The following is a 10876-nucleotide window of genomic DNA, read 5'->3' on the forward strand; positions in this document are numbered from 1 at the left end:
CAAACGGTCGTGAGGTAACTTGTACCAGGCAAAACTGCTAAGGTGGAATTCTTTCTGGGAGGAAAGAAGACTTCAGTCAATTTCAGAGTCATGAATTTAGGTATCCATGAGTGTCTACTCGGAATGGATTGGCTTAAGCCCAAAGCCCAACGACGCCCACATTCACTGTGGAAAGGGTCAAGTTTCCTTTCAAAACTCTGAAAGGGAATTTGTCACAACTCAAGGTGAGGCAGAAGTGCCAAGAATCCAATTGGCCAAAGTATCTCGGATCATAAAAGGAGTCAGAAAAGGATTACCTGTTTACCTGATCAAACTCAACAAGTTAGATCAAAACCAAGAGTCTCATGAAGGACCTTCTTGGCTAAAGGAATACGTTGACATATTCCCTGAGGAATTGACTGAACTTCCGCCTCAAAGAGAAGTAGATCATGAGATTAGGCTAGTGCCTGGAGCTGCACCAATTGCAAAGAGACCTTATAGAATGTCCATACCGGAAGCAATTGAGTTGAAGGAACAACTCAAGCAACTGTTAGATCAGGGTTACATCCGGCCTAGCAACTCACCGTGGGGAGCTCCAGTACTATTCCAGAAAAAGAAAGATGGGACACTTCGACTATGTATTGATTACCGGGGGTTGAATCAATCAACAGTCAAGAACAAGTATCCTATTCCTAGAATAGATGAGCTTCTTGATCGTCTTCAAGGTGCAAAGATCTTCTCCAATGTTGAGAGAGAGAGAGAGTACGAGAGAGATACACAAGACATGCTCCCAAAGAATGATTCATATTGATGTAGAGTTAGTATATATAGATGAGACCCAATTCAAGTGAGAGATGATATATATAGTTGTAACATCCCCACTCAAACAAAGGTCTCTGGCTGCGAGTGAAAAAAAACCCTTGGGGAGAACAAGGGAAAAACCCGAGCCCCTACATATACCTACGATACAAAAATGATTTACTATAAAGTTTTCTTGAATACAATGATACATGCCTCAATCAGTGAGATAAGAACTTGGAACAATACCAAGTTCATGTCTTAATGAGCTAAAGCGAGCTTCACTAAGAGCTTTTGTGAAGATGTCTGCAACCATTTGATCACTAGGACAATGCTCCACCATAATGGAACCTTTCTTCACTTCATGTCGAACATAATGATAATGAATAGCAATATGCTTTGATTTACTATGTTGTATATAGTCTTTGGTAAGACTAATAGCACTTTGGTTATCGCATCAAAGAGGTGTACTAGATGATGAAGGATGTCCCAAATCTGCAAGTAGTTGTCGAAGCCAAACTAGCTCACGAGCTGCTAATGATGCAGCAACATATTCGGCTTCAGTTGTAGAAACCGCAACACATCGTTGTTTCTTGCTGGACCAAGAAACCAAACATCCATTTACAAAGAAACAATTCCCACTTGTAGATCGCATGGATAAGTGTGAACTTGCCCAATCAGCGTCTGTATATCCAATAAGGTCAAGAGAAGTTGAAGAAGATAAAGAAGAATCCTCTCGACGACGATAAATAAGACCAAATTCCTTAGTACCCTTGAGGTACTTAAGAATACGTTTTGCAGCACTCCAATGAATAGTGGAAGGGGAAGAAAGATACTGTCCCAAAAAGTTAGCTGCAAATAAAATATCTGGTCTTGTGTTTAAACCAATAAATTGAAGACAACCAACAAGATTAGCAAAAGGTTGATGAATGGCTGATTCTTCATTGCGTGTTGTAGATGTACCCTTGGTAGAGCTTGAAAGAATGGGAGTGTTAGCAGAGTGCGCATTTGTCAACCCAAACTTCTTAACAATATCATTAATAAACATTGTCTGGCGAAGAAGAAGAATGCCTTGTTGTCGGTGTCGTTGAACTTGAATACCCAAACAAGAACGTATCTCACCAAGATCCACCATTTCAAATGCAGTAGATAAAAGCTTCTTCATAGCATCCAAGAAAGCAATATTATTTGACACAAGAATAGTATCATCAACATATAGAGCAAGAATAATAAAATATTTGTCCTCCCTTTTGATGTAAAGATTTAGGTCAGCAAAACATGCAACAAAACCTTTAGATGTGAGGAACTGATCAATCTTAATATACCAAGCACGTGAGGCTTGCTTCAATCCATATAATGCACGATGAAGCTGACATACAAGATGCTCCCTTCCTGCAATCATAAAACCCTCAGGTTGCTCCATATAGATTTCTTCTTCAAGATCTCCATTGAGAAAAGCCATTTTAACATCCATTTGGTGAATTTCTAGATCAAATAATATTGCAAAAGCCAAAATCATACGAACAGTTGTGGAGCGCACAACGGGAGAAAATGTTTCTTGATAATCTACTCCTGCAATCTATGAGTAACCTTTTGCAACAAGTCGTGCTTTGAACTTATCAAACGATCCATCAGCTTTAGTCTTGGTTTTATAAACCCATTTACATTTGATAGGAACACGATTTGGGGGGAGTTCACTAAGAATCCATGTACCTTTGGAGATTAAAGAATTGTACTCAGCTTGCATAGCTTCTTGCCATTGATCCCTTTGAGACGAATTGATAGCTTCCATATACGATATTGGATCCTCTTGGACAGACATAGCATCATCAAAGACATCATATTCAATAGAATAGAATCCATGCTCTATCTCAATAGGAAGATCAACATAGATCTCCAAATTTTCATCAATCTTCTTTGGAGGTGGAGGAGGTTTATGATAATCAGAATTAGTAGAATCACAAAGCAAGTAAGGAAATGCACTAAGCAAAGATTTTGTATCATCTGAAACATCTGATGACCATGTGCCACCCATAGTCTTCTCATCAAATATAGCATCACGACTAATGATAACCTTTTGAGAAGAAGGATCATAAAATTTGTAACCTTTGGAATGATGTGAATAACCAAGAAAAATAACCTTCAAACCTGGAGGATCCAACTTATGTCGAGTGTCCTTGGGCACATGAATATAAGCAATGCAGCCAAATGTGCGAAAGTGAGAGACTGAAGGTGTCTTCCCTGTCCAAATTGTTATAGGAATTTTACCAGCAGGTGCAGTAGTTGGAAGATGATTTTGAATAAAAACAGCTGTTAGAAGTGCTTCAGTCCAAAACTTTCGAGACAAACCAGAGTGTATAAGCATGCAACGTATAGCATTAAGAATCGTGCTATTTTTGCACTCAGCAACACCATTTTGCTGAGGAGAATAAGGAACTATAAACTCATGATGAATACCTTGATCCTTACAGAAGTCATCAAATAGATTGGATACATATTCACCGCCGTTGTCACTGCGAAGCATCTTTATAGAGAATCCAGTTTGAAGCTCCACACTTATCTTGTATTGTTTAAATATAGATAAAGCCTCAGACTTATGTCAAAGAAGATAGACATGTGTGTACCGTGAGAAATCATCAATGAAAGTTATAAAATATCGATATTGAGACTTTGAGGCAGGAAAAGGACTGCAAATATCTGTATGAACCAAATCCAAGAGAGCACAGGAATGTGATGAAGTAGAAGTGTGGAAAGGCGAACGATGGTGTTTTCCAAGTGCACAGTACTCACATATTCCCATACGTGGATGAGATTTAAGATCCATACCTTGCACAAGACCATGACGATGAAGATCAAGAATTTTGGCAAAATCGGAGTGTGCAAATCGTTGATGCCATAATTTGCAATCTGCATCTCCAGGGGCAGTAACAACATTTGCAACTGTATCATTCAATGATAGCTCAAATAGATTACCATGTCGAGGAGCCACTGCTATAGTATGCCCGTCTTTCTCTATACGACATTGATTATGATCAAAGCCAACAAACAAACCAAGATCAACTAGACGAGCAACAGAAAGAAGATTTCTTTGCAAATCTGGAACATGAAGAACTCCTCTTAATATTCTAGTGGATGAAACAGTCCCCAGATATAAATCACCCACTCCTTTGACTTGACAAGTCGTATCATCCGCAAGGTAAACAAACTTCTTGATAGGAAGAGAATGATAATTGTGAAGCCACTGCGATTGGTATGTCATGTTTCCAGTGGCACCTGAATCAACGATGAATAGAGAACCATCATGAACATGAAGTACCTTTTCTAGAGAGATATCATAATGGACGAAATTGAGCCCCTGATGAGTATGATCATCATCAGTTGTAGTTTGTTGAACAATATAAGCTTGAGAACGTTCTTCATCATATCTGCGTTTATAACAATGACGAGATGGATGATCTGTATGTGCACAATAATCACAAGGAGGAAAACTTTTGGACGAGCGAGGTTGCTTTGTAGTAACTCCATGCTCCTCATCATATTGACGTGCCCAGCAATCAGAAGCCACATGACCTTTCTTATCACAATATGAACAATGTTTGTTAGGATAAGCAAGACGAGAAGATTTACTACCTGGATTAGGGCGTCCACCTTGCTGAAAACGTGAAGCAGGACGCTTGCGAGCAACAAAAGCAGCATCAAAATCCCTTTGTTCCCGAGTGACCAAAACAGCAACAGATTTTTCCAAATGATGCTCATGACGTTGAGAATATTCAATAAGAGATATACATGCTTTGTCAAAGTGGATATCATCCTTGTTAGACAAAATAGTGATGATATTGTCATATAAAGGATCTTTGATGGTATGAAGAAGTTGAGTAACAATCTGATTTTTAGCAACAGGAGCGCCGGCAGCACCAAGCTGATTGATAATGTCTTTAAAAGCCTCGATATGAGAGTGCATAGAGGTACCAACCTTATATTGAAGATTCTTCAAACAAGTTTGGAGATATAAAATTTCGGTGACCGATTTCTTCTCAAACGTTGAGATAAGATACTCCCAAATAGCATGAGAGGTTTTCAGATGAAAGACATCCAACATAAGTGAGTCAGGAAGTGCAGACAATATATAACGACGAGCCGCTTTGTCACGACGAATCCAATCAGTATGATCAATTTTCCATTGTTCAAATAATGGACCATCAGTAATCACAGAATTGTTATTCATCACATCAATAGGTTGAACTGGGCAAGATAGGTCACCCAAAACAATATCAAATAATTCATCACCTTCAAGAATTAGCATCATCTTTGCTTTCCACCCAAGAAAGCCTTGTCCTTGAAAGAAGGGAACCGAACATTGGCCAGACGGATATCCGTTAACAATTATGCAATTGGCCATGCCTGTATGTCGAGAGAAAATAAATAAGATGAGATCGCAGAATCTGCAAACCATGATCAAGATGAGCGTAGTTGAGACGCATGACAATCAAAATAGGGATATGCACGCAAGAATGACGAAAAGTATTGAGTGACTAAAAAGAAAGCCCGAAATAGAGAGGCGTAACGTGCAAGATGAGATGACGCATATAAGAAAAGTGCTATTTCGGTCGAGCAAAGAACGTGAACGATAATAGAACATCGCTAAAAATAGCAAGATGTTTGCTTGTCGTAATCAACATCATTAACGAAGACGAGCGATTAATAAGCTGTAATTGGGGATTAACGAATTGTAATTAGAAATACAGTTTTAAGAATCGCAGATTCGAGCAGAATTGCTGTCTTGAATCCTGAACTGTCATAACTTTTGATCCAGAACTCCGATTGACAAGGTGTTTTTAAAGACAAAATTAACTAATACTTCTAATTTGAACAAGTTCATGTATTAAATCATCGCTTTTGCAAAGAATTCAATCAAGTATAAACAATGAAACAACTTATCTTCCTTGTCGTTGCTACGCATCCATAGCTCTGATACCATGTTGAGAGAGAGAGAGAGTACGAGAGAGATACACAAGACATGCTCCCAAAGAATGATTCATATTGATGTAGAGTTAGTATATATAGGTAATACCCAAGTCAAGTGAGAGATGATATATATAGTTGTAACATCCAAGATTGATCTCAGGTCAGGTTACTATCAGATAAGGATCAAGGAAGAAGATATTCCAAAGACGGCCTTCAATACAAGATATGGGCACTTTGAGTTCCTGGTTATGTCATTCGGGCTTACAAATGCACCTGCCACCTTCAATAGATTAATGCAAGATATCTTTAGACCATATCTTGATGATTTCGTGCTTGTCTTCTTCGATGACACTTTAGTCTATTCTAAACAGGAAGAAGATCATGAACCTCAACTTTGGATTGTCCTTGAGACAATGAGGTCTCATAAGTTGTATGCAAAAATGAAGAAGTGTGCATTCTTCAAGCGTCAGATTGAATATCTGGGATTCATAGTATCATCAAAAGGAATATCAGTAGACCCAGCCAAGGTCAGAGATGTGCTTGAATGGCCAATACCAGTATCCGTCAAAGAGATACGTAGCTTTCTTGGATTGACAGGATGGTATAGGATCTTCATCAAAAACTATGCTTTGATTGCAGCACCTCTTACAGACTTACTAAAGAAGCAGACTTCTATTACATGGTCAACTTCCAAACAAAATAGCTTCGATAAATTGAAGCAAAGTTTGGTATCAGCACCTATTCTAAAACTTCCTGACCTCAATATGGAGTTCGAGGTAGTAACTGATGCTAACATTCTTGCCTTGGGGTGTGTACTTATGCAGGAAGGTCATCCAGTAGCATACTCTTCAAGGAAATTGAAGAGTCATGAAAAGAATTATGCCACACTCTAGTAACCGATCATAAGAGTCTCAAATGGATTTTTACCCAGAACGAGCTCAACATGAGGCAACGTCGATGGATTGAAGTATTGGAGGAATATGATTTTGAAATCAAGTACCGACCAGGGAAGGAGAATGTAGTTGCCGATGCACTCAGTCGCAAGGCATTCCTAAATTCCCTAATCTTGCAGAATCCATCAACAGCCAAATCTCTGGCTACAAAAGTATCTATGCCAAACAACCCTATACTTGAACTAGCTAGAGAGGAAGCATGCCATGATTTGGCCTACCAAACAATGATAAAGGAAATATCTACCAAGTAGCAGAATCAGAAGTTGCAAGCTAAGTATCAAGGATTTTCCATTGATAATGGACTTGTCTACTACAGAACAAGGCTGTGTATACCAGCGAGCCAGTCACTTAAGCAGAAGATATTATGGGAAGCTCATGATTCTCCTTTCGCAAGACATCCTGGCTATGCTAAGACTCTTAATGCAGTTAGGAAGAGCTACCATTGGGAGAGGCTTAAAGGTGACGTTCTCAAATATGTCACTGAGTGTTTGTCTTGCCAACGTATCAAAGCCGAACATGTCATGATGCCAGGGAAACTGCAATCGCTTGACATTCCACAAATGATATGGGAATTCATCAGTATGGATTTTGTTGTGGGCCTACCCCAAGTCCAAGAAGGATACAATTCCATTATGGTTGTGGTTGACATGCTTACCAAGGTTGCACACCTGATTCCAGTAAAGACAAACTATAAAGCCTCCGACATTACAAGATTGTTTATCAAGGAGATATTCAAGCTACATAGGTTACCTAGAAGAATCATTAGTGATCGAGATTCTCTCTTCACATCACACTTCTGGAGAGCTATCTTTGAAGCTATTGGGACTCAACTCTGTTTTAGCACCGCTTACCATCCCCAAACGGATGGCCAAACAGAGCGAGTAAATCAAATCATGGAAGATATACTTAGGGCATACTGCTGTCGAGAGCCGAAGAGGTGGATTCAATACTTGCCATTAGTTGAATTTGCCTACAATGCTTCTTACCAGCAAAGCATTCTGATGACTCCTTTCCAGGCATTGTATGGTCATGATTGTCGAAGTCCCCTAAACTTTTCTGATCCAACCCTAAGAGTTGAAGCATCAAGACAGATGTTGGAAGACATGGATGATCTAATAAAGTCAATAAGACAAGACATAAAAGCAGCCAAGGATAGACAAAAGGCATACGCAGATTTGAAACGTCAAGAAAGAGTCTTCGAAGAAGGAGACACGGTCTTCATTCGTGTATGCCCTAAAAAGAGTTCTCTATCCCTAGGAGAATGCAAGAAGCTAAGTCCAAGGTATTGTGGGCCGTACAAAATCCTCAAATGCCTAGGACCCAATGCTTATAGATTGCAACTCCCTGAGAACCTAAAGGTTCACAATGTATTCCATATCAGCCTATTGAAAAAATATGTACCCAACGCTAATCATGTACTTGATGACCAACAAATTGTAATGCCTAGTCAAGGAGTCCTTGAACTAAGGCCGGATAGGATCTTAGATGTTAGGGAGAGACAGTTAAGATCTAGAACCTTAAGAGAATGCCTCGTCCAGTGGAAAGATTATTCCGAAGAGGATGCCACCTGGGTAGATGAAGGCACTCTCAACCATCAATATCCCCAGTTTATCTCGAGATGAGGACATCTCGATTCTTCTAAGGGGGAGAGAATGTAATATATTAAAAGGAAAAAGAAAAAATTTGCCTTCACGGCGGCGTGTCGAGCAGGAGCATGTGAGGTGGAATGGAGGAGCCAGCAAGCTCCTCGTTGGAGCTTGCTTGGCTCCCTTGCCATGCATGATGACAGGTAAGGGGGGAGGGATTCTCTCCCCCCTAATAAAAATTAGGGAGGGAAGAACGATCGAAAAAGGCTGCCATATCCTGCTGAACAGACGAGGAGAAAGGAGAGAGGGAGAGTTGCTCGTGAGTGCAAGGGGAGGACGCCGTGAGCTGGGAGAGACTATGGTGGATGCAGTCGATGGAAGGGAGTGCTACCCTACGCTGCTGTCGTGAGGACGGAGCTATCACGGCCATCTGTTAATCGCCCCCCCATGTGGAAGATCCTAGAAGCTTCTATAAGGGAGCTTTTTAAGCCCCCTTTCCCCCTAGCTTTATTACACCCCCCCCAGTTTTAATCCTCCTAAGGGCCTTTCATCCCCCTTCTTGTGCCTTTCCAAAAACCCTTCCATACACCCCCATGATTTAACCTTTAAGCCCTTTGTTATGGGCTTTGAAACCTTTTTCCCCCATGTGTCTAAATCCCCCCTTTTCGATGGGTGTTAGAACCCCTATGTTTTACCCATGAAGCTTTTCCCGTAGGCCTTTAAAAAACCCTTTTTTTTCTCCCTGGTGGTAACCCCTATAAGTCCCCTTCCTCTTGAGCCTTGGAACCCATCCCCCTTCGTGTTCTATAAACCCTTAGACCCCCTTTTTGCGTGGATATTGGAATCACCCTCTTTTTTTTTCGCCCTGTGATTAAACCTTCTCTAACCCTTCCCTTGTGGCGTATTGGGAACCCTTTCCTCCAAGTTGACCTAAGGGTCCTTCGACCTTACTTATAACCTTTATGGTTACTATATTCCCTTAGAGTTCTCTCCCGCACCTTGTGTCTTTTCCATCCCTTTTCATTCCTCGTTTGAACAAGTCATTAAAAGGCCATTAAGCCTTCCCCATGGCTTCAATAGGTCTTAGTCGTAAAAGATTCTGAACACCCTTTTTGAATTCCCGACTTCAAGAAGGGAGCCTTCCAAAAACTACTTTGACGGACGGTGAAAGGGAGCGACGGTGGAATTCTGAAAAAGAGTGTAAAGCTACTTCCACGTTCAAAGGACTACAACTGTGATGTCTCCTAAGAAAGTCCAAGGAGTAGCTGCCGGAGGTGCATCTCCCGGTATCCATGTGGATATCTCACCCCAAAACCAGATTTTTCTTCTTGGCTTTAATTCAATTTTAAGTCAATCATGCAAAAGGGAAATTGTTAGGGATAGGATATATTTTTCCGAGTTATTTGTAAAGAAGGATTTTAGCTTATTTGAATGAATGATAATGTATAGAACTTAGTTCCTTCTAATAGCATCAGGAATTATAAATTACGAGTAAGATTATCTATTTACTATAGTAGTATATTTCAGTTAAATCATAAAGGTACAGAAATTATATCTTGCACCATTAGTCTTATTCCTTTCCGCAACGAATCATTGTAAATGATTAAATTCATGAAAGGTTTCTTTTGTTGCTCAAATTACTAGGAAGTTATCATTGCTAATTGCACATCTTAGCAAGGGAAATGTTTATTATTTGGCATGAGTTCATCTGCAAGGAAAAAGGAAGTTTAAATTGAACTGTATTGACTGAAAAGTAAATTGTCACAAGGATAGCAAAACCATGACAAGGCAATTAATATTACCTTCCAAAAGATAACTAAACCAACTAAACATAGAAATATTCATACCCTAAGCACTTGACTACTTGCCTTATTGTAGGGTCAAAAAAAAAATTGTAAAGATAAAGAACTAGGGTTGTCCTCGAGATTCTTAAAAAGAAATCCTAGGCCCGACATACGTCAGCTTAAAGGATCTAAAACGGATTATTCCATCGCAGGACTTGCGCAGAAATTACGAAATCATTTAGTCTTGTGATTGATTCACAAGGAGAAGGGGTAAAAACCGTCAACAAGGATGGCAGATCCCTACGCAAGTTATCTTGCAAAAGGACGTATTTTTGGATATCCTTCTAAATAAGGAAAGTTGTAAACGGGAAACTAGCATATCTAAGGAACTTTAGGGTTGACCAAGTTGGGTTAATAAGGTACGCCCTACACCGGAATGTAAAGGATCTTTCCAATTTACAAGATACCTTGGGAACGAGTGCTCATACACTCAAAAGGAAAGAACACTTCCTTAGCAGTTTGCCAAACAACACGGTTGATTAATGGAAATGTTTGTGCTTGCTAGAGATTTTAGGGCTCTGTTTGAATTATGAATTACAAATTAAATAAATACCTATACTTCAGGTTAAAGGCCTGAAGGAAGAGGCAGTTCCAGTTACCCCCGACTACCTGCCTAACCCTAACCAAGGGGGTTGTTCACCGCGCCAGGAACGTGGACTGAACCGGCCGCGAGAGGTCTCTCCGTTGAGCTCTACTTGGAGTAGGAGGACGCTTGGGTGCTAGGGGGGACTCTGGCCGTAAATCCCTCGCC

This window comes from Lygodium microphyllum, unplaced genomic scaffold (genome assembly GCF_053477565.2).
Source record: "Lygodium microphyllum isolate KBCC unplaced genomic scaffold, Lygodium_microphyllum_v1.1.10 scaffold_31, whole genome shotgun sequence".
Classification (NCBI taxonomy): Eukaryota; Viridiplantae; Streptophyta; class Polypodiopsida; order Schizaeales; family Lygodiaceae; genus Lygodium; species Lygodium microphyllum.